Here is a 25,525-nt window from a genome sequence, read left to right as displayed (position 1 = left end):
TGTGTCTTTCATCTTGTCTAGGCCATCAAATTTGAAGCAAAGAGTTTCATAGTATTCCTTTATTATCATTTTAGTGTCCATAGGATCTAGAATGATGTCCACTCTTTCATTTATATTAGTATTTTATGTCTTCTCTCTTTATTTCATAGCCTGGCTAGAGCTATCTATTTTATTGCTTTTTTCAAGGAATCAGATTTGCTTTCATTGATTTTCTTTATCGATTTCCTGATTTCTATTTCATTGATTTTTGTTCTGATTCTTTTGTCCTGCTTACTGTAGATTTAATTTGCTCTTCTCTTTCTAGTTTCCTGAGATAGAAACTTAGATTTTTGATTTTCTTCTTTTCTAATATATGCATTCAGTGATACAAAGTTTCCTCTAAGCACTGCTCTCACAGCATCCTCCAAATTTGACAAGTTGTGTTTCCAATTTTATTTAGTTCAAAATATTTTTTATTTTCTCTTGAGATTTCTTCTTTGACCCATAGTTTATTTAAAAGTGTGTTTTTCCTTCTCCATGTAGTTTGGGATTTTCTAGTTATCTTTCTGTTACTAATTTCTAGTTTAATCCCATTATAATCTGAAAGAAGACATTGTATTATTTCTATTCTTTTAAATCTTTTAAGTTGGGGGGCCCCTGGGTGATTCAGTTGGTTAAGCATCCAACTCTTGATTTTGGCTCAGGCCATGATCTCAGGGTTGTGGGACTGAGCCCCACATCCCTCTCTGCTGGGCACGGAACCTGCCCAAGATTCCCTCCCTCTGCCCCTCCCCCCACTCTCTCTCCCTTTCTCTCTAAAAAAAAAAAAAAAAGAAAAAGAAAAAAAAAAAAGAAAAAGGAAAAAACAAAAAGAAAAAAAGTAGAATTTTTAAGTTGTGTTTTATTGTCCAGAATGTGCCCTTATCCTGATAAATGTTCCACGTGAGCTTGAAAAGAATGAGGTCAAATAAATCCAGTTTATTGATTGTTGACCTCACCTACGTCCTTACTGATTTCCTGCCTGCTGGATATATCCATTTCTTAGAAAGGGGTTTTGAAGTCTTCAGCTATGATAGTGTATTCATCTACTTATCTTTGCAATTCTATTAGTTTTGGCCTCACACAATTTGGCCCTCTGTTGTTAGTGGCCAGTGATTTTCAACTAGTGAGCTAAGGTAATTTAATGGAGAAAAATGGTCTTTTTGACTAATGTTCTGGGACAAATGAATATCTATATGCAGAAGCATGAAGTTAGATCCTTACCTCCCACCAAATATAAAAAATAACTCAAAATGAGTCATAAACCTGCCATCATTGTGCCTACCTTAAAAAAAAAAATGAGTCACAAACCCAAATGTAAGAAAAAAGTATGAAACTCTTAGAAGAAAATACATGAGTAAATCCTCATGATCTTGAGTTAGACTAAGACTTCTTAAATTTTACAGAAAAACCACAGATGAAAAGAGCATATATAAACTTTATAGAAATAAAAAATGTGTTTCAAAAGACACTATGATGAAATGAAAAATCATCCTATAAAAAGGGGAAAAAATATTTGTAATCACATAGCTGACTGAAGTATATAGTACCTAGAATATAGAAAGACCTACAACTCTACAGTGAAAAGACCAATAAGCAGATTTAAAATGGGCAAAAGATCTGAATAGACACTTCTCTAAAGAATATATACAAAAATTTATACAAATAGAAAATGTTCAGAAAGAGATAATGGTCATGGTTGTGTATCTTTGTGAATACACTAAGAAACATGGATTTGTACTTGAAAGGTTGAATATAATGGTATTTAATTACACATGAAAAAAAATTTTGGTCTTAGAAGGATATACAAATTTTATTTTTATTTGGACCAAAATAATTCCTTAGCATTCTTTTATTATTTTATTGTAACAGGAGCTCTTATATCATCTGATATGAAATGGTTCATTACTAACATTTAAGACTGAATAGAAGTAAAAATCAACTAAAATAAGAGAAATAATTAGAAGCAAATTGATTGTGAGTCTCTCTAAAAATAAATGAGTACACATACATAATTGGTAAGCCTAGGCTGTAATAACATGTCTTAATGAACAGTTGAGTTTAATCTTAGGAAGTCAGGTGGTCTTTTCCTTAAGTTTGGATGCATATTGTTTCACCTGACCAGTGCTATTTATACTGATGCAACATGAACCATTAACTATTAACTCTCTTGTCTCAGCAAAAATAAGTCAGAGAAGTGCTTGAACCCTGGTTAATAAATTTAAGCTAGGCCTCTAAAATAAAATTAGTCTGTTTTCTTTTTCCCTTTCTTTCTTTCTTTCTTTCTTTCTTTCTTTCTTTCTTTCTTTCTTTCTTTCTTTCTTTCTTTCTTTCTTTCTTTCTTTCTTTCTTTCTTTCTCTCTCTCTCTCTCTCCCTCCCTCCCTCCCTCCCTTCCTTCCTTCCTTTCGTTTTTTTTACTTCTGCCAGGGTAATAATAAATTCTGGTTCAATTTTTCTTGTTGCTTGTATTCTTGCTGTTAGAAAAGCAGCCCAAACTGTGCATATGAAAAAAGTTTATTGTCCCTCTAGGTAGTAATCCTGAGTACTCTGTTTACCTTAGTTTGGAGATTTCCAGTTGTAATTCCCAGAGAAACATGATCCCCTGGAGAGGTAGAGATTTTTAATATATGGAAATCTCTAGTAACTGTAGCATAAACACAAGGCGGGTTGCATCCCATAGTAGTCAATTGAAAGTCTGCTTTCCACTTAAGATTTAATACCCTGGTGAGGAATATATCGTACAATTTTTCACATCAGGGATAAGCCAATTATCCATCCTCAAGATTAGTAGATTCTCTTAATAGAAATGAATAATTCCTGAGAAGCAGGCTGGAGGATCTCTGAAAAGAACCGACTGGCTACTGTGGTGAGAATAACTCCTGGATCAGTTGTTCCCCCTGGTGAGCTCAGCTATGCCCACAGGGTGGAATGCTTTATACAGAAGCGTTCTGGTGATTTGTGGTGAGGATCCATTACTGCCAAGATTGAAAGCTGGAGTTGATGAGACTAATTCCAGTACACACACACACACACACACACACACACACACCTGTCATAGAGAATTTGCCTTCGATAGTATTTAATGAAACATAAGTTGGATGTTTATCAGGGGCATTAGTGAGAGTAAATAGATTCTGCAATCATAAAGACTCAGAGAAATTCACAGGTAAGTGGCCTCTTCACATGATAAAGGAAGGTCGAGGGTGGTTAAGGGTGTGGTAAAGGTGTCAGTGTATAACATAACTTTGAAAAACCCTTTTAGGCAATTGTTAAGCTTCATTTAAATAAAATATGAAGATTTATAACAAAATAAACAGAGAAACAGAATACCACTGATCTCAAAACAAGACTATTTTTCTGTTATTGTGGATGGAAGATTTCTTATTTTGTGCCAATATTGTCTTGATTTAAAAGTGTTGATTTATCTGCCCTTAGGCCAAGATCGTCTACTTCGAGGCAATTTTTAAGACTCCTAAATTTGAGGTCTCAGAGCCTTACTAGCTTGTGATAAATGGAATCTAAGGTTGGGGTGGTATTCCCAGATTCATAGGATGTCCATTTATCAGTTCACATGAAGAGTGTCAGCAATCAATGAGAGACTGAAAGAAATGACCCATTGTAATTACGGCCAAAAGCAACCCATCAGATCAAAGAAATACAGGATTTATAAAAGGTTGGCTAATTTAAGTTTAAGAATACCATTTTTCTTTTCTAATTTTCTACTTTACTTGGACTTGAGGGTGATATAGAAAATGGATTTTTTTTTATTAAAATGCAATGCCTTACAAACATTTCTTAATAATATTGCCAGAAAATATGAGAACCTTTTTCGCCAGACAGCTAGACTGGTATTCCCTAACAGAGTTAAAAGAGATTGAAAACACCAGAATCCTGATAAGGGAACTGTTTGTAGGGGTTGCCTTAAAAACAGTCATGATCTTTGTTCCCCAGCTTTATGGAAACATAATTGACGTATTATATGAGTTTAAGGAGTTCAGTGTGTTGATCTGACACACTTATATATCACAAAATGTTTCTTGCTGTAGGGTTAGCTAATAACACCTCCATTACATCACAAGTCTTCGAGGGATTTGCAAAGCCAACAACACTGACGCAGGGTTGCCAGATAAGATACAGAATGCTCAGTTAGCTTTGATTTTCAGATAAACAACTCTTTTTTAGTATATGTATTTCCCAAACATTACATGGGCATACTTTTACTTTAAAACATTATTCATTGTTTATCTGAAATCCAAAGCTATCTGGATATCTTTTTTTTTCTTTCTAAAGAAAGCTAATCTGAAAGATTAGCTGTTGGACTAAATGCCCTAAATTAACTTTTCCCACTCTCTGTGGTCTTCAGCCAGAGCTTTCTCTGGGCTCCAGCTACCAGAAGCTGGAATGAGAAGGGCCCCACTACTGTCGTCCACCCAGGGCAGTCTCTCAGGCAGAAAGCAAGAAGGAAACTGTGGTTAAGTGTATTGCAAGGAGCAACGTGAACACATCCAGCACACTTTAATATGGGCTTTCTCACAGAACACATTTTAACCCATCTGGATCTTAAACTATCAGTAGTATTGCACACTGTTTCTACAAAGCTATTGGGTGAAGTACTTGTGATCTCCTTTATGTAGAAAGATCAGACCATTTAGAGTTACACATGTAACTAGGGACTGAGTGCTAAATCTTGCCACACTGTGGAAGGCTGTTTCTTCTACTGTGCTTTACAACCCCAGCTCCCAGCTGCAGGGGCTAATATCCAGGTCCAAACACCACTAGCTAATTTGACACCAGCCTAAACTTTCAATTCTGAGTTCATGGTACCTTTTCATTCTGTCAACTGGTACAAACTCAAGTCTGTGTGTGTGTGTGTGTGTGTGTGCGTGTGTGTGACTCTTTTTGTATAGTTCCTTGTTCGCAGCAGGGAGTCTTTGCATCAACTTAGTGTGTTACTTAGTGTTTTAACTTTTCTCTACCTCTGTCTAGCACCATTGTGGGTACATGCAATATCATAGAATCTGGTACACAGTACAAGTTCAACTTATATTTACCCCAAAATTGGTAAAATAAAATTAAGAAGACTCAAAAAACGGATTAATGGATTAATTTTATAGCCTCATGATATAATAAATCTATGTAAATGTTTTGTCAAATACAATGACTTACCAACCATGACTAACCAAATCTTTAAATAATTGAGTATTATTTACGTTTAAAATTATTCTATCACTATATTTTACTCAAGTATACCTAATTAGTAAATAAGATGTTGAACAATTGTCGCAGTTATTTTTCTGGCTGTCATCTGCAATGAAGTGAAATTGCTGTTCAGGTACCGAGCTTTGATATTAATACTTCTTTCATTTTTCATTATTGACAAATCATATTTGCTTCAAATGTTTTCTTTGGTTATTTGTTTTTCTTTTCTCTTTTTATGTGTTTGTTTATTACATACAATACAATGCACTATTTTTGATTTACCTCTCTATGCATCTTGGCAAGTGCAAAGAAGTCATGTAACCATTATCATAATCAAGATAGTTTCACAATCAAAAGGAACTCCCTCCTGTTACTATTTGGCAACCAAGCCACCCTTACATCAACTCCTGAGAAAATCTAATCTTTCTGCCCTTCCTATAGTTGCCCCTCCCTAAGTACCTTTTTTAAATTTCAAACTGTATTTAGACTTAAAGTATAAAAATAGGAAGAAAGTTTCCATATATTTCTTACTCAGCTTCCACTAAAGTTAACATTTTACATAATTTTGTAAAATTTTCAGAACCAGTATCAAAATTAAAGACCACCTTGGAATTTCACAAGTTTTTCCACTACCTTTTTCCCCCTTGCTCCAGGATCTCGTTCAAAATCCCACACTGTATTTGTTCACGTCAACTGTCCTTGATTGTCACAGTGCAATAACTAGTTATTTTGCTGAATGTTCCTCAAATTAGATTTGTCTGGAGTTCTCACCATGTTGAACTAAAGTTATTAATTTTTCCAGGGTACCACAAAAATTACGTGTCCTTCTTAGTGCATCATGTTATATTTTATCACCAGCTTATTACTGGTGATGTTGGTTTCAATTAGTTAAGAAGGTTTCTGCCAAGATTATCCACTCTAAAGTTAATGTCTTTTCTCTGTAGTTACTAAGTATCTTAGGACAGCACAAATCCGGTTTTCTTATTTGATTTTTAAATGTGTTTATATTGGCTGACAAAGTCTAGTTCAAGTTTTTTATGTGTAATTTAATTTATAGTTTGCTGGTGAAAACTGTCTCTAGATACATGCATAAACAGGACCCACATTTCTCTGGGTTAAATTTAATATCAATTTGTCCATTCTTTTAGATTTTATGGCTTCACCATTTTAGAAATTTCATAATTCAATTTTAGTGTTTCCATTAGTTCTCTGGGAATAATATGAATGCTCATGGACCAACCAGGTAATCCAAATTTAAAACTTTATGAGATTTTTTTAAAGAATTAAAAAGTCAGTCTCAATTTAAATTTACTAAACTAACAAATTAACTTCAAGTTAAACTCTATGATTTTGTAAGAATTAATTATTTCATGTGTGTACCTGTATATTTAAAGGATGACCAAGAAATTTGTTTTTAATCAAAACTAAAAGCAAATGTGATACAAGTGCATTCATCTCAATCTTTATGGAGAGTTAAAAACAGATACAATAAAATGGATAGAGTTGTTAAAAAATAAGCCCTAATATGTTTTCCATGAAGATTTTCTGACCCAGCTTCACCTTAACGCTGTTACTACTTTAAATTTCCATGTTATTTAATATGGATATATCAAACAACAAAGTGCATTTTTATTAATCATTCTCTGTCTTACATAATTTTGAGCCCTTTTAATTACCTTGCTAGTTCAGAGAGAATTTATTCTCACTTTCTCTGACGTTACTACTTTAAGAATCATTCTTTCTTGGGGCACCTGGGTGGCTAAGTCGGTTAAGCATCTGCCTTCACCTCAGGTCACGATTCCAGGGTCCTGGGATGGAGCCCCACATCGCATTGGGCTCCCTGCTCAGAAGGAAGCCTGTTTCTTCCTTTGCCACTCCCACACTCATGCTTTTTCTGTCTCCTTCTCTCTCTCAAATAAATAAAATCTTTAAAAAATTATCCTCTCTTATCTTTAAATAATTTACTTTCCACCTGCCTCTGACCACCCTGGCACCTGAATGAGGCTAGCACTCATACTGCTTGCTGTGATTAAACCAATTACGAACAATTCTGCACGTATATAATGTGCAGGTAATTATAGGTAATTTCCACAGATAATTATATATCATATTCTTCCTTTCCTCAATTGCCCATTTAGCAAAATATCCAGATTCTTCTAAAAATAATAAAACACTTTTTTTTGTCTTATTCATTTTCTCTCGTTGAATTCTGCTTTATAGAGACAAAACTCAGAGCATGGTCTTGGACTGCCAACCTCCAAAATAGTAAAAACTAATTTTTGCTGTTTATATGCCACCCAATCTATAGTAATTGTCATAGTAGCTCAAACTGACTAAAACATTTCACTAGAGAAGATATACAGATGACAAATAAGCATTATGAAAAGATGGCCCTACAACATATGTCATTAAGGAAACACAAATTGAAACAAATTTGGGATACCACTACACACACATTAGCATGGCATAATCTAAAGCACTGACAACACCAAATGTTGACAAGAATGTGGAGCAACCAAAATTTTTGTATTGCTGGTGGGAATGTAAAACGGTACACTTACTTTGAAAGACAGTTTGACAGTATCATATAATACTGAACATACTCTTACCATACAATCCAGGAGTTGCCCACCTTCGTTTTTCAAAGGAGTTGCAACTTATATCCACACAAAAGGCTGCACATGGATATTCACAGTAGCTTTATTCATTATTGTCAACATTTGGAAGCAATCAAGATGTCATTTAATACATGAATAGATGAACTATGGTACATCCAGACAATGGAATATTATTCAGTGCTGAAAAAAAATGAGCTGTCAAGCCATGAAAGGATACAGAAAGAAGCTTAAATTCATATTACTAAGTGATAGAAGCCTGTCTGAAAAGGCTACACACTATATGATTCCAACTATATGACATTCTGTAAAAGGCAAAACTATGGAGGCATTAAAAAGATCGATGAATGGCAGGAGTTCAGGGAGTGAGGGATGAATAAGTAGAACACAAAAGAATTTTAGGGCATTGAAAATACTCTCTATGACACTATAAAGATGGATATTTTTATATCTTTATACAAACCCATAGAATGTAAAACATCAAGAGAAAGCCCTAATGTAAACTATAGACTTTGGGGTGACTATGACGCATACATGTAGACTGATCAATTGTAACAAATGCAGCACTCTGGTGGGGGATGTTGATAATGGGGGAGTCTATGCATGTATATCTATAACTGTACAGGGAATATATGGGAAATCTTCATCCCTTCCTCTCAATTTTGCTGTGAATCCAAAACTCGGCAAAAGGTTTATTTTTTAATTAAAAAAATTCTTTTGAGGCATTGTTGACATACAATTCTATACTAGTTTCAGGCATATAACATAATGATGCAACAATTACATACACTATGAAGTGCTCACCATGAAAAAGGTGCTGTCACCATATAAAGTCATTACAATATTATTGACTGTACTACCTATGCTGCATTTTTCATCCCTATGACTTATTTATTTTATAACGGGACATTTTGCACCTCTTTATCCTCTTCACCTATTTCACCCATCTCCCATCTCCCCCTCTCTGGCAACGACCAGTTTGTTTTCTGTATTTACAGGGCTATTTCTGATTTTGTTTGTTCATTTGCTTTGTTTTTTAAATTTCATGTATAAGTGAAGTCAGGTAGTATTTGCCTTTTTCTGTTTGACTTATTTCATTTAGCATAATATCCTCTACATTCATCCATGCTGTCATGAATGGCAAGATTTCATTTTTTATGGCTGAGTAATATTCCATTTTATATATACCATATATAAGTATTTATCATATATAAAAAATATACCATATATATTATATATATTCTTTATCCATTCAAAAATCAATTCTTTAAGAACTAAGTTAAGATAGAAACTAAATAAAGCAATATGTGTGAAACATTTACTTAATGTTCCTCATATTTAAATAGATCATTTTGATTTCTTACCTCTTCCAGTTTTGCTGTTTTTCTCTATCAAGATATTAGTAGTTACCATGATTTCCTCCATCAACTCTATTTAGAAATCAATTTGAAGTCCCGCATGTATAACTTTTAGTTACAAGATAAATAAAATCTGAGGAGCCAAAGGACAGCATGGTAACTATAGTAATACCATATTGTATACTTGAAATTGGTTGGATTGATTCAAGGGAAAAAATTCTACAAAATAGATATTACACTGGAATAGCTACAACTACTTTAAGCATTAAATTGCATGACAAAAGAAAAAATGAAAAAATAAATTGTTCTATAGAGAGGAAGTATAGTTGTAACATTTTACTTGAATATGTAATTATACAACTTTGTTACATTGAATTATTGGTCTGGTTTTTTACTACAATTTTAGAGTATACATTAACATACTTGGTGTTGCTTTAGCAAGGTCGGAATGTGTCTCGCACCCCTTTACTTTAGACTTGGCCAAGTGATTTGCTTTGGTTAATGCAATGTTAGCAGCTATAACAAAGAAAAATCTCTAAAATGTGTTTTCCTGTCTGAGGTTTTCCTTTCACATTTCCCCCACCTCCATGAGAGAACCCTTCCCTTGGTAGCCAGCCTTGCTATAATAGGATATGTGAAATGGACCCAATCTGAACTTGAGACCTGGATCAAATTGAGCCCACCTACGTTCCATTGAACTCCAGCTAACATGTAGATGAGTAGGCAAGGAATAAATGCTTATTAGTGTATTCTATTGAGATTTTGTGGTCTGATACAACAGTGAACATTATATTCGTATCAATACAAGGTAAATGCTATATATTCCTTTTTTAGCCTTTAGAATCAACTTTTAGACAAAGATTAGTGTATTTGTTCATAATCATAGAACAGAGTATTAATGTTTTCCATCTTAATATCATAAAAGTACAGATGAGAGAAGCCAAGAAGTTGAGGGATGAAGAACAGACGTGAAGAAGACTACAAGAGAAACTTACAGAATTGAAGTTAGTGTACTACAAATGGTAGAAAGTATGTAGGTGTTTATCAGTTCTTCTATATTTTATAAGGTTATCAAAATAAAGGATTGCAATACATACTTGAAAATATGGTCCAGAAAAAAAATAGTATGTCATGGAAACAAGGGATAAAGGAACAATAAATGTAATCTAAAAGTAAAAATTCCATTATAAGATGTTTTCAATAAGATTACAAGAGGAAATGCCTTTTATATTTGAGGTAAGAGGTGATTCAAAAATAATGCCTTTCTTTGTACGAATGTGTGTTTGTAAAGGAAAGTATAGACATAACATATGTCATAAAAGTGGTTTACATGAAATAGTATATGCAAGTTGAAAAATAAAAGGGAAGAAATGGTCTCCAAAATCACTGATTCCTGGTTCTAAATTGTACCTCACTGACAACTTTCTTAAAGTGTACCTGGCTTCTGACACTCATTCTTAACCACATCTTGTAGATTTTCCAGGTTTCATGCAGAGACACTGTTGTAATTATAGCTTCTTTTTTTCAATTAAAAAATGAAAAGCCTCTGAGAAATAATTGATGCATCAGAATATGTACAACAGTTTCTGAAACTTCCATTTATCCATGAAGATGAAAAGCAAAACCAAAATACAATGCAAAAATGATTTCTATTATCAGAATGACATTTTACCCTCTTTTTTAATGCACCAAATTAGGGAGTATTTGTGGACAATGCAAAACAAAACAAAACACAAAAACAAACAAAAAACAGCAACCTTCCTGATTTATCATGTTTTTACTGAGTCCTTTTTCAGTCTGAACTCCTAGGTCACAGATGATTCAAGCTGTTTTTGAAGTAATTTTATATTTGAGTCAGACTAATGTTCAGCATCTTTACCCAGCACAGCTGTCATGGGTTAGGGTTCACATACACTTGAAGAAGTAGACAGCTGCTATGCTCATATTAGCATGCCACAGTTGTATCAATTACCATTCAAAACAATGTCATGTAACTATTGATATTTTTCCACCAGCCTATTATCTTGAGTATCATAGGTGGCAAAGTCATTATCAAAGTTCCATTATCTTTAATTACAGCAAAGTAATTGGCATAGTGATCATGAGAAAACTAAAGATCTCAAAGTTCCCAATAGAGCAAAAACCAAACTGTTACAATCTTTGCATAAATGAAGAGCAGTTTGATTAAGGAGCTTCTTTTGAATGATTACCAAATATAAACAGTCAGCTTACATTCAGGGTAATTAAGGAAACTGTATGTCAGAAGAAAGGCATCATCCAGGCAGTAATGAAAGCTTCTGTACAAAATTACAAGCTGGGAATTGGTACTTTATTCTCACAACTTCAGGGAATAAACTGGTCCTGTTCTCCTGACATATATGAAAATTTGGAGGAAGAAAAAGACATCTCTAAATAAGACAGAATGAATAAGTCACGTCTTTACCATCAGGATTAGTTGTTTGACTTGAAAAAATGGATAAGCATTCCACAAAAAAATAGTTTGTAACTATTTTATGAAACAAATGTCACTCTCCTGTATATATCTTTTATCTATTTTCTTCATTTGGTATCTCTTTAAAGCAATATTATGATTTTGTAGATAATATAATTACATATGGCATGGCCTTTAAAAAAATACTACGTCTATACTGAATCAAATAATGATCAGATGAACCTTTGAGTTGAGGGACATTCTACAAATTAAGTGCCTGTTTGAGTCAAAAATGCCAAAGTACTAAAAGACAAGGGACAATTTAGGAAGTACTCCAGACTGAAGACTACTAAAGAGGTATGTCAACTAAATGTAATGCATGATTTTGAATTGGATGCTGAACCTACAAAATCAATTAGAATTCTCAGCAACATTTTAACATCTCTGGAATGGATAATAGAATTTTACCAGTGAAAATGTCCTCATTCTGATGGTTGTACTATTGTGATAAAAGGAAACATTGGTGTTTTTCGGAAAGCACACTTAAATAGTAACCAGAAATCTGGCATCATACCTGCAGAATAGGTGTTTCAGAAAAATATTTTGAATTTATGTATATAGATACGTAGGTAAGTAGGTAGGTAGGTAGGTAGATAAATATTTGCATACCAATACATTGACAGAAATGATAAGATGAATGTGGTGAATGTTAAAAATTAGGAAATCTGAGAGAGTGTGTATGATATATTTGCACTCTTTTTTTATACTTCACAACTTTTCAAATTTGGAAATATTTCAACTGAAAGGCTAAAAGAAAAGAATTGTATTGGAGATCAAGAAAGCCCCTAAATTTGGAGATGTAAATAGGGAAAGACCTACCAATTTTTAATCTGAGATGTCTATCCTGTTACTAACTCCGAGGTAAGAAAAAAGAAAAAAAGAAAAAACAAAGAGAGAAAAAGTTGGGAGAAAAAAACCCAGTTATTTCCTAAGTTTCTGTAGTTATAAAATTGACAATTTTTTCAAAGCCAATGTATAGAAGAATCATTTCTGTCTCTTTTTTCTTTCTTTCCTCTTCATAAAATATTAATTAGACATCCAATATATGTTAGGTGCTTTTCACAGTACAAAGATAGAAGCGGAAGGCAGAGTATACTCTTATGGAAAAAAATCTTATTAATCAGCCCACAACTCTGTATCATTTATTTCTGCTCTAATCTTTATTATTCCCTTATTCTGCTGGCTTTAAGCTTCATTTTTGTTCCCCCTTTTTTTTTTAAAGCACAGATATCATTGGAAGAATCTGAAGTGTACGGTTTACTGAGGTAAATCATAACAATAACAGAACTAAACTCTGACTCAACTAGATTAACTCAGTCCCCTGCCTTAAGGTCTAATAGAAAGAAAAGTGTGCCGTATCCACACATAAAAAACACTTATCTCAGTCTCTAGTGTCTTATACTAGATGTCTGACATTTATTAAAAAATATAAAGCATATAAAAAAAATGAGACCCAATAGGTAAAGCAAAACTCTCAAATATGACAAAGGGAATTTAATATATCTAAAATTAAGTTGCCTCTAATGGAAAAAGTGAAACACATGCAAGATCAGATGGGTGATTTCAGCAGAGAAATGGAAACTCTAAGAAATAATGTATTATAAATACCAAAAAAAAAAAAATACAAATAAAAAAATGAAGAACGTTCTAACAGGATCTTCTGGGATTTCAACTCAGCCAAGAAAAGAATTAGTAAATTTGAGTGTCATTCAATTGAAATTATCCAAAAAGAAATATAAATAGAAACAAAATAAAGCAGAAGATAAAGATGACTTCTATAATTGTGATATAAGGAGTACGAACAAAACACTCTTCAGTGAAAATATCCTAATTGATGAAATATTTAAATTTTTTTTAATTATTAAAAGTGTTAAAGCCTGTGGAAATTGTCCAAGGGACATAGAGGAAATAAAGAAATATTTATGCAAGAAAATCTACTAAATCTCAGTAAGAATATCAAGCATCTATAGTACTTAAGCCACAAACCATGGCCTCTTTCTCATCCTCCAGCGTCACGTGATAGAAGCTCCACCAGACCATTTCTTCCCTTCCATGAAAACAGGTGTTCCTCTGTTCTCAGCCCCCAGTCATTTGGGATATCTGGTATCTCCTTAGGAAAGATGAATGGTCACCATTCTCCATCTACCACAGCTCCAGCTCCATGTTGCAGAAGGTAAAACCCAAATGATGTCTCCCTTTTTCCACCCAGCACTGTCTTGTCAAGTGAACGTGTACCCTGTGGCAGCAGACATAGAATACTTCACACCGAATGTGCTAAAGATTATGTTACATTAAGAGCATTTCAGAAAGATTAATATCTGACTAGTTGACTAGAAATTAAAGAAAAACAACCAACCCTGCAAGCTGTTATTCTAAGGACTTCTGAGTGATAATTTGAAAGGAATTGGTTTGTTTCTTCTGCATGTTATAATTATGGCCAACTATTTATGTTTTAACAAGTATTTATCAAGAGGCTATTATTTTGAAACATCGAACTATTTTAAGTATATACTTCATGGGTGAGGAAAGTTAGACTCAGATGACTTGAGAGAGTTTTCTTGAATCAAATGGCCAGTAAATGCTAGAACTGGTGTGGGAATTTATATTTCTGACTCTCAATTCATACTTGTAACTATTCAGTTAAATTCCATTTTAGTACAGAGAGAATGTCTAACTACAGTGTGATTCCACTTTTATCAAACTCTTTTCATTTGAATAAATGGTCTGTTACCAAGAAAGACTGTGTGTATTTTTATGGCAGTATTGTTCTGGGTTTGCTTCCTTTACTAAAAAAATTCATCACGTTTGTTACTTGTTTTTGCATATAAATTATATAATAACAATCTCTCCAGAATATTTAAAGAATTTTATATACTCATATTTTTAAACTTTTTATTCTGTTTGTATTTTTAACTCTACAAAAGCATAGAACACTTGAAAAGAGAAATGGATTTATTCTTTCATATTGCATATAGAAAACCCTATCATGCTATTTTTTTAAACAAGATAAAAATGTAATGGATGCAGGGTGCCTGGGTGGCTCAGTTGGTTAAGCATCTGACTCAATTAGGGCTCAAGTCATGATCTCCTGGATTCGAGCCCTGCATCTGGTTCCCCACTCAGCTTGGAATTTGCTGGTCTTACCCTCCCTCTGCCCCTCCCCCAACATGTTCACCTGCACACACACCCTCTCTCTCTCTCTCAAATAAATAAATAAATCTTTTTTAAAAGAAATGTATGGATGCTATTGCAAAACCTATGGCCACACTGAAAAAAATGAAGATAAACTCATTATTCCATTCCCCAGAGTTTGCCATTCTTAGCAAATTATAGTAGTTCTTTCCAAAATATATAATCATATATATGAACAATGTCAGGTAACTAAATTAATAAATTAAAGATAATATGTCTCTAACAGTGTAGGAATTTGGAAAATCTATTAGACTTTTCTCTTTGGTATGCCTTTCAGATGACTTCTGCCCTTGAGTATGTTTATTCAAAACACAGATTCTTAGTAAGAGAATCTAATAAACATAGCTCAGGGTGTGGTATCATCCTTGTGGCCAGGATATCAGGGTGATAAGATTGCCTACCAGAACTACAGGATCAGTCAGGGCACAGGCCAAAGGGGAGACTGGTTATACACAGATTAAAAACAGCTTCCCCTTACAAACATACATATGCTTACCGCACATGCATATGTACTCCTACCTCACGCATATGCCCTCCACAAAAATATTTGTTGACAGGTCCTTCTGATAAATAAAAAAAGAGATACTGAACCATGGAAACTTAAATCTTAAACCAATTTGACAGTAATTTTGTAACACCTGATTTATTTCATAATTTTTATTGAGTGCTAAGAAAACTGACTTAAAAACTCAGAAACTACCATGTTTAAAATCCAAATATATTTTGAATAAATATAAAGTCTAATATGTAATCCCACTCAACAAATAATTATTCAACCATTACCATGTACAAGTATCTGGTACTTCAGGAAATAAAGTACAATTTAAAATAGAGAGAATGGTCTGTAAATTCTTATAGTCAAGTAAAGGGATCAAGTAAATACACACATAATCATAACATAATACGTGTTTCAATTTTTCTTTTTAAATTGCTTTTGTGTTTGTCTGACTTTACCAAATTTTGAGGAGGAGAAAGTGATTATTTTGCTGCAAAGATAAAGTATCTAATATTGTACATAATATACTCTTATTAAAATACAGTCAGCCATTCAGCTGTGTTCTCTGGCCCCCTCTTCCCTCTCTCTAGTCAGCTGGGAAAACAAACAGTAAGTACAACAAAGGCACAACAAGAAAAAAAAAATAATTCTTCCAAATTTTTTTTATGATGTTCAGTTAGCCAACATATAGTACATCATAAGTTTTTGATGTAGTGTTCAGTGATTCATTAGTTGCTTATCATTCTTCCAAATTACTTACGGAAACCAATTCAACTCTCACAAGTTTCTTCTCAGGAACTCAGAACCTGCCTTTTTTCCACTAAACCCAATAATTTTCAGTATATTTTGGCAAGAATAAGTTTTACACTGGAGTCTATTTTCCAGTATATAAAATAGAAAATAGAAACTATGAAAGGGAAAGATGAATGTTAAGAGTTAGGATATAAAATTTTAAATTATATGTAAAATTACTGAAGAGTAATTGATGGGAAAATTTATTTGCAACTTCCAAGATCCATGTCAGTGGTATAAACCTCTGATAAAAATAAGCAAGGACTGGTTTGGATTTTTCACCCTCTTTTACCCTGGCTGCTTGAATGATTCAAGTGAATTGAATGCATATGATAAATAATCAAGTGTGCAAATCAGAATAAAAAATGTAAGTCAGATTCTGTGATGTACTTCTAGATTTTTTGTTAAATGTGGAGCTGAATGGGTTTAACAAAGTTATGTAAGAATCTTATGTTTTTCTCTTAGGCAATCAAAAACAGCTAATAATCAATATGACATTATTATACTAGCTATAGATTTCTGTGTGCATTGCATCGGGATTTTTATCTTCCTTGAGAATCTTTTTTTCCCTTTTTTTTTTTCAAGTTTTATTTAAATTCCAGTTAACGTACATTGTAATATTAGTTTCGGGGTAGAATTTAGTGATTCATCACTTACATACAACACCCAGTGCTCATCAAAACAAGTGCCCTCCTTAATACCCATCACCCATCTAGGACAACCCCCATCCGCCTCCCCTCCAGCAGCCCTCAGTTTGTTCTCTATAGTTAAGAGTCTGTTTTATGGTTTGCCTCTCTCTTTTTTTGTATTTCTCCTATGTTTATCTGTTTTGCTTCTTAAATTCTACATATGGTATTTGCTTTTCTCTGACTTATTTTGCTTAACGTGATACACTCTAGTTCCATCCACATAACATTGCAAATGGCAAGATTTCATTCTTTTTATGGTTGAGGTTTATTCCATTGTATATAGATACCACCTCTTCTTTATCCATTCACCAGTCAATGACATTTGGGCTCTTTTCATAATTTGGCTATTGTTGATAATGCTGCTATAAACATCAGGGTGCACGTGTACCTTCACATCAGTATTTTTGTATCCTTTGAGTAAATACCTAGTAGTGCAATTGCTGGGTCATAGGGTAGTTATATTTTTAACTTTTTGAGGAACCTCCATACTGTTTTCCAGAGTGGTTGCACCCGTTTGCATTTCCACCAACAGTTAGAGGGTTCTCCTTTCTCTGCATGCTCACCAGTGTCTGTTGTTTTCCTGTGTTGTTTATTTTAGCCAATCTGGCAGGTGTAAGGGGATATTTCTTTGTAGTTTTGATTTGTATCTCCCTGAAGATGAGTGATGTTGAGCATCTTTTCATGTGTCTTTTGGATGTCTTCCTTGGAAAAATGTCTATTCAAGTCTTCTGCCCATTTCTTAACTGGATTATTTGGGGTTTGGGTGTTGAGTTTGATAAGTTCTTTATAGATTTTGGATACTAACCCTTGTTCAGACAGGTCATTTGCAAATATCTTCTCCCATCCTGTAGGCTACCTTTTAGTTTTGTTGACTGTTTCCTTTGCTGCACAGAAGCTTTTTATCTTGATAAAGTCCAATATTCATTTTTGGTTTTGTTTCCCTTGCCTCTGGAGATGTGTCTGGTAAGAAGTTGCTGTGGCCAAGGTCAAAGAGGTTGCTGCCTGTGTTCTCCTCTAGGATTTTGATGGTTTCCTGTCCCACATGTAGGTCTTTCATCCATTTTGAATTTATTTTTGTGTATGGTGTAAGTAAGTGGTCCAGGTTCATTCTTCTGCATGTGGCTGTCCAGTTTTCCCAACACCATTTGTTGAAGAGACTGTCTTTTTTCCATTAGATAGTCTTTCCTGCTTTGTTGAAGATTAGTTGACCATATAGTTGTGGGTCCACTTCTGGATTTTCTATTCTGTTCCAGTGATCTATGTGTCCATTTTTATGTCAGTTCCATACTGTCTTGATTATTACAACCTTGCAATATAACTTGAAGTCCAGAATTGTGATGCCTCCAGCTTTGTCTTTCTTTTTCAATATTGCTTTCACTATTCGAGGTCTTTTGGGGTTCCATACAAATATTAGGATTGTTTGCTCTAGCTCTGTGAAAATTGAGGTGGCATGTTGATGGGGATTGCATTAATGTGTAGATTGCTTTGGTAGTATAGACATTTTAACAATATTTGTTCTTCCAATCCATGAGCATGGAATTTTTTTCCATGTCTTTGTGTCATCTTCAATTTTATAGTTTTCAGAGTACAGATCTTTTACCTCTTTGGTGTAAATTCTAGTCTTTCTGGGGGCGCCTGGGTGGCTCAGTCATTAAGCGTCTGCCTTTGGCTCAGGGCGTGATCCCAGAGTTCTGGAATCGAGCCCCGCATTAGGCTCCTCCACTGGGAGCCTGCTTCTTCCTCTCCCACTCCCCCTGCTTGTGTTCCCTCTCTAGCTGGCTGTCTCTCTCTCTCAAATAAACAAGTAAAATCTTAAAAAAAAATAAAATAAAATCTAGTCTTTCTGATATAAGTATCACTACTCTGGCTTTCTTTTGATGTCCATTTGCATGATAATGTTTCTCCATCCCCTCACTTTCAATCTGCAGGTGTTTTTAGGTCTAAAATGAGTTTCTTGTAGGCAGCATATACATGTTTGTTTGTTTGTTTTTAATCCATCCTGGCACCCTATGTCTTTTGATTGGAGCATTTAGTCCATTTATATTCAGAGTGATTATTGATAGGAATTCAGTGCCATTTTATTACTTGTTTTGTCTTTGTTTCTGGAGATTTTCTCTGTTCCTTTCTAGTCTTTGTCACTTTTGGTCTTTCTTTCTTTACCTTTCCTTCTGCTCTGAATGATAGCCTTGCTGGGTGTATCCAAATTCTTGGCTGCAGATCTTTCCCATTCAGCACGTTGAATATATTATGTACTTTTTCCTGGCTTGCCAAGTTTCTGTGGAGAGATGTGCTGCTACCTTTATTGGTCTTCCCTTGTAAGTTAGGGACTTCTTTTTTCTTGCTGCATTTAGGATTTTTTCTTTATCTCTGTATTTTTCAAATTAGCTATGGTACGTTTCAATGTTGGTCTGCTTCTGTTGATTTTGATGGGAGTTCTCTGTGCCTCCTGGATTTGGATGTCTGTTTCTTTCCCCAGATTAGGTAAGTTTTCAGCTATAATTTGTTCAAATAAACCTTCTGTCTCCCTTTTCTCTCTCTTCTTCTGGGACTCTTATGATACAAATGTTATTATGCTTGATGTAGTCACTGAGTCCCCTAAGTCTACTTTGATGCTTCAGGATTTTTCTTTCCCTCTTTTGATGAGCGTCATTATTTTCCATAATTCTATCTTCTATATCATTTATTCATTCCTCTGTTTCTTCATCCTTGTGGCCATTATATCTAATCAGTTTGAATCTCTGTTTTTATTTTCTTTTTTAATTTTCGCCTGATTGGCTTTAAGCTCTTTTATGTCTGTGGTAAGGTCCCTCATGTTTTCTGTACTGTTCTCAAGCCCAGTTAGTATCCTTATGATTATTGCTGTAAATTCTATATAGGCATATTACTTATATCTGTTTTGATTAGATCCCTGACCATGACCTTTTCTTGTTCTTTCTTTTGAGATGAATTCCTCAGTCCTGCCATTTTGTCTAGGTTTCCGTCTTCTGTGTGTTGAGAAACCAAACTGAGGGCTTCAGAGCAGAGGCGGGTGGGGGAATGGGATAGGCTGGTGATGGGGATGGGGAGGGCATGTATTGCATGGTGCACTGGGTGTTATACGCAACTAATGAATCGTCGAACTTTACATCAAAAACCAGGGATGTACTGTATGGTGACTAACATAATAAAATAAAAAAAAACATTAAAAAGAAAGAATGAGATAATAAAATAAACAGCAACAACAACAACAACAAAAAGAAAAAGAAACCCTGTTTTGGGGGCACCTGGGTGGGTCTGTTGTTAAGCATCCTGGGATCAAGCCCTGCATTGGGCTCCTTGCTCCGCTGGGAGCCTGCTTCTCCCTCTCCCACTCCCCCTGCTTGTGTTCCCTCTCTAGCTGTCTCTCTCTCTGTCAAATAAATTAATAAAATCTTGAAAGAAAGAAAGAAAGAAAGAAAGAAAGAAAGAAAGAAAGAGAGAGAGAGAGAAAGAAAGAAAAGAAAGAAAGAAAGAAAGAAAGAAAGAAAGAAAGAAAGAAAGAAAGAAACCGTGTTACATTTCCTGTCCCTGAGAGTAATGGTTTTATGAAGAAGAGGTCATATAATGTCCAGGGCCTGGCGCTTCAGGATGTTATTTCTGGTGTGTGCCATGTACACTCTGCTGCTGTGTCATGGCTGCTCTATCCCTCAGGTCACTCCTCTGTGGAGTTTCTCCTTGTCTGCAGTGGGGACTGTTTGGACCTTGGCCAGGGTGTGACAAGTTTTAACGAGGTATGCTCTAGTCTGCTTGCTAAAAGAGACCTGATGCTATTTCCACTAGAATTGAGGCTCTGCAGAACGCTATGACCAGTACATGTCATGTGTGCAGGGTTTGTGCTGATTTTCTGGGTGTGGGGTCTGCTTGGTGGTTGTTAGGCACACTTGCCCTAGAAAAACAGTACCAGCAGAGCACAGTGGGACAGGATTTGGTGTAAGCCATTTAGTCAGTGCTAGCACTGTGTGTTTCCTGAAGTTGGTTTATGCTGAGGGGCAGGGGAGGCAAATGGTGCCAGCCAGCTCTTTTGTCCCTGGAGAGGGGAGTCTGTGCCTGTTCCTCTCAAGAAAGCATTCTCGGCAAAGTGAACAATTTCCCCTTCATGCATCACAGGCATTTTTCAGATCATTGATTTCACACTGTGTGTCTCTGGGTTGCTTGCCTGCCCAGAGCAGTGCAAAGCACCCTGGGATCTACCCTAGCCAGGCTGTGGACTTTCAAAATTCCAAACTTCAGGGACCTGGGGTGGTGGGGACCTGCGCTGGTCCTCTGGGAAAGCATCTCACCATGCTGGGACTGACGTGGGTTAGTTCCAGAAGGGCTGGAGCACCAGACTGCAGGGGCATAGGACTTGAAGCCAGCAGGCAAAACAGCCAGTGTCCCAGTTAGCTGCGCTCAGCAGGTGTCTCAGCGCCTATGCTGAGGGGCAGAGGAGGGAAATGATGCCCACCAGTTGTTTTGTCCCCAGAGGGGCAATGCCACCTCTCACAGGTGCACTCCAAATAAAACAAACAGTCTCTCCCTCGGTCACTTAGGTGATCCTCAGATGGCACAGTCTTTGAGGTTATTTGCCTGCCTCCACTCAAGGTCTCTATTATAGCCAAGCCTGGGGACCTCTGAAACTCTAGTCTTTGAGCCCCACTGGTTGCAAAAACCCACAAAAATCAGCCCCTCTCATTTTCCCAGCCAATGGCTCTGGGAGAGTATGTGTTTATCTCCATTTGTTCCACTCTCTCTTAGAGCCTTTCTCTGCAATCAGGGCTCATTCTCCCTCCACAGCATCCATCATCTGTCTCTACCCCAAACCATATTTTCATACTTCCTACCTTCTCGAAGTAGCCTCTCCTCTACCTCTTTGTGCAGTTTGTTCTATCAGTCTCAGGGTGATTTCCTGAGTATTCAAAACGATTCAATAGTTATCTAGCTGTGCTCAAGGGAGGGGCAAGACTTGGGTCCTCCTACTGCACTGCCATCTTACCCCCCCCCCCCCATCCCACAGTCCTTCCTTGAGAATATTGAGGGTAGGAGTGATGACCAGCAAAGCGGAATTTGACATTTCTGGGAAAACTAACCAAATTATATGTAATAGCAGCCCAAAACCCGCAAAAATCCTTAACAAGGTATTCTGATTTAACATTATGATTGAATTTAACATTGTGCTAGATTTCAAAATATGTAATACATTGAAAGGCAAACAATCCTAGGATCAGTGCAGATTCTTATATTCTTGAGGACAACAGAGAAGATAAGTATCTGCTAAGCTATTATTAATATTCCTCTTCTTTTATGACTGTATTTTAAATTAGTTGATCAATTAAAATTCCATTCAATTCCCTGCCAATAGTGATACTTAGGGAAGGAGTGTCTGGAAAGATATTTCCTATGTGTATGAAAATCAAATATCCTAAATATGATTTTTCAGCTGGTAGAAAGTAAGCCTGCATCGAGGAAAGACAAATTCTGTTCTGAATACTCCCAAATCCAAAAACATAGGCAAAGGTGAGACTTCCTTTCGAGAATAACAGTTTTATAAACATTTCAAACATCTTAGAAGTTATTTTATGCAGATGATAAATACGCATGTTTCTTAATTAACACAAGGCAACGCTTCAGTTGTTTTTCCCTTCTTTTTAGCTCTACAATAAACTAAAAGATGATAAATAGAATGCTGTTTTAATGTTACAGTTTCCTTTTCAATAATTTGTTCCTCCTACTGGTGAGCATTTTTCAAAAGCCATTTAATATTTATAAGAAATTCAATGCTTTTTTCCTAGAAAGAATGGTTTTAATAGCTGTCATATGCTTTACATACGCACAATTTTGTTTAACATTGTCTATTTCAACTCAAAATGACCTTAAGTTGAAGATTGCCTGTGTACTACCACAATTGTCAGGTGTAAGCAAAAACAATCTAACGAATTACCCTTGCTGAATTTAAAACATATAAAAATAGAAACAATCAAAAGGATAAAATCATATTTGGTCATAGGTTTAGTAGACTGTGAACATGTACAATTTTTTCAACATGAAATCAGAAATAATCAAGTTTTTTAATCAATATTCAATTTTCCTCCAGCATTGTTTTGGAAAACTCCAGTACTTTAAGACCCAATTCATGACATCATATCAATGTTCTAAGCTACTGAGTTGAAGGAGCTTAACCTTACTGATTCAATTAATAAAGAGAGAATATTATAGCTTAGATCTATCTAAAAAAAGTATAGGAGTTGGATTGGGACCTCTAAATGAAAAGCATATATGTCAATGAACAAAATAACAAATCTATATGGGTAAATGTTTTGTGTGCATTGTATATATCTATATCTATCCATCTATCGATCTATAGACAAGCAAATTTTCCTTTTCCTGAAAAAAATTAAAGTTTAACACTAACGTTTGTTTAGTTTTATAGATCCCATTGGTGAGCACAAAGAGGAATAATGCAGATTCACTACCCTCAAGTGCTCAGAATCTATTGAAACAAATTAAATGGAATCTTCCGAAATGTCCTTGAATCTCATTACATCTTCATCAAGAAAATATGAAATATGGATAAAGGATGAAATAGGGGATAATTTCTAGGCATCCAACTTAAATGACTATATGAATGATAAACTTATTAGCCAAAATATGGGAAATCAGTGGAGGCCAGGATAGAAAACTTATTGAGGTCATTTTTTAACTTACTGATGGTGAGATGCCAGAAGCACATCCAAGGGGAGATATCCAGCACCTGTAAGAGGGGGAAAACATTAACAAAGTAGTTAACACATAATTTTAAATATTTTTAATTGGTTATATTAATAATTTCCTATATGTAGAAAAATTCAATATTTATATGAAGGAAATTTGTAGACAATAAGTAAGTAATCTCAATAAAAAGAAAGGAGTATACAGTTACAGAGATTGTGTGATCTCAATGTTTAAAAATAAAATGTATCTGTAATATTTATTTAATTCACTTTGAGAAAAGAAATAGAATTTCCACATACTCTTGTGAAATACCTGTAGATACATGTACTTTTTTCTTAGCTTTCTTATCAGCTGGGGAAATGGTGAATTGGAACAATTCTGACAAACAAGCTACGTAAGATGTAATTTATGATAATTATGTGAAATATTTCCCAGAAGTCTCCATATTCCTCTAATTCACACACACAGAGTATGTTTTTGTTAATTCATATACACACACACAAGGCTTCATGATTATATGTATATGTTATATAATATATACATACATCTGTGTCTAAATCTTTAACTACTTTACTCTCATTAAAAAAATGAGAACACTGAAGGAAAAAAAGATGGCGGAGGAGTAGAGGACCTTTTTTCAGCTGGCCCCCTGAATGGAACTGGATATCTACCAGATCATCCTGAACACCCACGGAATCAGCCTGAGACGCAGGAAGATATATCTGGATCTCTACAAATGAACATCTCCGGTGTTGAGTATTGAGGTACGAAGCGGGGAACCGTGAAACCGTGCACAGATATCGGAAGATAAACGGAAGGGGGAGGGAGCCGCTGCCCTCGCGCGCCGGGAAGCAGTAGCTTCCGGCACTGGGGAGCGGCCTGACTCCCAGACTGACTCCCGCGAGAAAGCAGACTGAGCGAGACCAGGAGCTCGGGAGCGCGCGTGTGATCAGACTGAAACCGGGAGCTTGGGAGCACGCAAACCACACTGAAACAGGGAACTCAGGAGTGCACATGGGAACCAAGGGTGGCTGGCGGTGTTAGAAGCACAAAGGACAGACACCTGCCAGCCCTGGGAGCGAGGATTGGGAGAGTGGCTGTGGGGCACACAACCCAGGACACTGCAGGGTTTTTAGCAGCACCAACAGAAACAGAGTTAAAGTGGCCAGGAGAGCTCAGTGGAGAGCCGACTGCGATCTTTCTGTTCTGAGACAGAGGCTAGGATTCGGCCACTGCGGCTCTGACTCTCAGAAGAGCCACAGAAAACCGCCAGGGAAAGCCGCCAGAGAACAAAAGCCCAGAAAAAACGGTTCACACTGTGCCCATCCTCCCCCCACCCCAGGGGACAGGGCAACTCTACCCAAACAGGGTTGCCTGAGTATCCGTGCAGCAGGCCCCTCCCCCAGAAGGCAGGCTGAAAAATCAAGAAGCCCACATCCCTAAGGTCCCTATAAAACAGGTGCACACTGCCCGGGTCCTGGTTAATAATTTGGGCTCTGTACATCCCCGCAACCACTCCTCATCAGAATGACAAGGAGGAGGAATCCCCAACAAAGGAAAGAAACAGAGACTGTGGCCTCTGCCACAGAACTAATGGATATGGATTTAACCAAATTGTCAGAAATGGAGTTCAGAGTAACAATGGTCAAGATGATGTGTAGACCTGAAAAAAGTATTAACGAAAATATAAACGAGAATATAGAATCTCTGAGGATGGAAATGAGAGTGAATCTAGCAAAGTTAAGAATGCTACGAATCAAATGCAGTCAAACTGGATGCTCTGACGGCCAGGGTAAATGAGGTAGAAGAACGAATTAGTGAGTTGGAAGATGGGATGATAGAAAAGAAGGAAAAAATGGAAACTTGGCTCAAAAAAATCCAATCTCAAGAATGTAGATTATGGGAGATTACTGACTCAATGAAACGTTTCAATGTCAGAATCATCAGCACCTCCGAGGGGGTGGAGAAA

The 25,525-nt window shown here is 35.7% G+C and overlaps 1 long non-coding RNA gene across 1 annotated transcript in view; it reads right to left on the bottom strand.

Moving 5' to 3' along the window:
- The window catches only part of LOC103665749, a 135,840-nt gene that overhangs the window by 89,578 nt on the left and 20,737 nt on the right, over positions 1-25,525 (bottom strand). The window contains exon 3 of the long non-coding RNA XR_569371.1: positions 23,551-23,596. This is a non-coding gene — a long non-coding RNA (uncharacterized LOC103665749). The remainder of the gene's footprint in view (positions 1-23,550; positions 23,597-25,525) is intronic.

This window comes from Ursus maritimus, unplaced genomic scaffold (assembly GCF_017311325.1).
Source record: "Ursus maritimus isolate PB19 unplaced genomic scaffold, ASM1731132v1 scaffold_36, whole genome shotgun sequence".
Taxonomy (NCBI): domain Eukaryota; kingdom Metazoa; phylum Chordata; class Mammalia; order Carnivora; family Ursidae; genus Ursus; species Ursus maritimus.
The sequence above is the reverse complement of the archived record's forward strand: the minus strand, read 5'-3'. Positions and strand labels throughout refer to the sequence as shown.